Raw genomic sequence first — 1,863 nt, forward strand, 5'->3', positions numbered from 1 at the left:
CTGTGTTTCGTTGTGAAAGCGAAACTACTTTGTTTGGCCTTCCAAAATAGGACGATATCCGCTTCGTCATGCCTAGAGCTGATCCGTGCTGGTCGCTGAGGAAATACATCAACTTCGCGCTGTGGATCGCCGGATCGGATTTCACCGTGGACCAAGCGGAGGCCAGCCCAGGGTCGTCACATGTGGTTGCCGCAAGCCCACCAGATGCTCCTACGTCGAATACGCCGGCCGCACCGTTCTCAAGCCTGCTGACCTCCGCTCACTCTAGCCCGCCGTGTGTTTCGTTGTGAAAGTGAATGAAAGCGAAACTACTTTGTTTGGTCTTCCAAAAGAGGACGATATCCGCTTCGTCATGCAGTATGTGGAAAATGTGTTTTTTTTTATTTTAAACCGCATAAACGCATTTCATTACACCAAATACACGATGTTCTTTTTAGCAACATATGACCCCTTTAAAATGACTTCTGAAAGATCATGTGACACTGAAGACCGGAGTAATGGCTGCTGATTTCTTTAAATATAGTAAAATAGAAAACCGCTCTTTTAAATTGACACATTTAATGATATTGTTTACTGTGTTTTTAATCTAATGAATGCAGCCTTGGTGAGCATAAGACTCAATTTTTTTTTTGTTTTTTTTTGTTTTTCATTTTATTAATCTTAATTACTAACTTTTGACCAGTAGTGTATATTATGCTAAATTAAAATTGTTCGAATAAGGTGTTATCACAATCTTTTAAGTTTGTGATGGATGCTTGTTTTCACCTCAGGAAGTGTTTCAGTTCTCAGAGGAAACGTTGTATCTGGCAGTGCACCTGTTGAATCGAGCACTAAGGCTCATCAAAGTGTCCATCTCTGGCCTGCAGTTACTGGGTGTGGTTTTGCCTTTTTCTGGCTGCTAAAAAAGAGGAATGTCTGTTACCAGAGGTACTTGGGTGTTAAAACCAATGTTTAATGGAAACATGAACTTGACACCGTTAACGTGATAATGTTTGTCAGGTGTCAGAGCTCTGCTATCTGATGGAGAATGCCTACAGTAAGAAACAGCTGCTACGGATGGAGAGGAGGGTTTTAACTGGGCTCAAGTTTGATCTTTATCACTGTCCCCCTCTTCATTTTCTTCTCATCTCTGCTTCCATCGCACGCTGCAGCGATAAGGTCCCACCACACTTTACTTAAAGTACTTCATTACAGATGTTTACATAAAAAAAAAATATATATATGTATATATGTGTGTGTATATATACAGTATGTGTGTGTGTGAACAATGTAGTTTTTTTTTGTGACATTATTTGCAGTTAAATGAAAATGTATTAAAGTTAAAAAAAAAAAAAAAAAATGCTGCTAGTTGATTTGTTTTTTTGTTTTTTTTTTTGGCCCACTTAAGTTCATATTTATATATAGTTTCATAATTAGTCTTTAAAATAGGGTTAAAGTTTACTGTCAAATGTAAAATTTATGATAAAATTTACTGTCATTTCTGTTGAAACTTATATAGTGTACATCTGTATTTGTAATTGGTAATGTTGAAATTTAGTACACTAAAATATTAAATATATTAACATTATTATAACTAGTGTTATTACAATTAAAGTACTTTACATGTAGAATGTTAGCCAACCTATCAAAAAGTGTAGTTCAAAGCCCAACAAATGATTGTTATAAGTAATTTTAAAATGTATTACGTCATTAAATTAAAGTTAAATAGTCACGAAATTGTACTCTCAAAATACACTTAAAGGGATAGTTCACCTCAAAATGGAAGGAATCACTATTTATTCACGCACCAACATTATAATCTTTTTTTTTTGTTTGTTCAACAGAAGGAAGTCAGTCATGAACGTTTGTAACAATTGTAACAAC

The 1,863-nt window shown here is 35.5% G+C and overlaps 1 pseudogene; it reads left to right on the top strand.

Moving 5' to 3' along the window:
- The window catches only part of LOC107711048 (cyclin N-terminal domain-containing protein 2-like), a 9,433-nt pseudogene that overhangs the window by 2,117 nt on the left and 5,453 nt on the right, over positions 1 to 1,863 (top strand).

This window comes from Sinocyclocheilus rhinocerous, unplaced genomic scaffold, assembly GCF_001515625.1.
Source record: "Sinocyclocheilus rhinocerous isolate Xijiao unplaced genomic scaffold, SAMN03320098_v1.1 scaffold943, whole genome shotgun sequence".
Lineage (NCBI taxonomy): Eukaryota > Metazoa > Chordata > Actinopteri > Cypriniformes > Cyprinidae > Sinocyclocheilus > Sinocyclocheilus rhinocerous.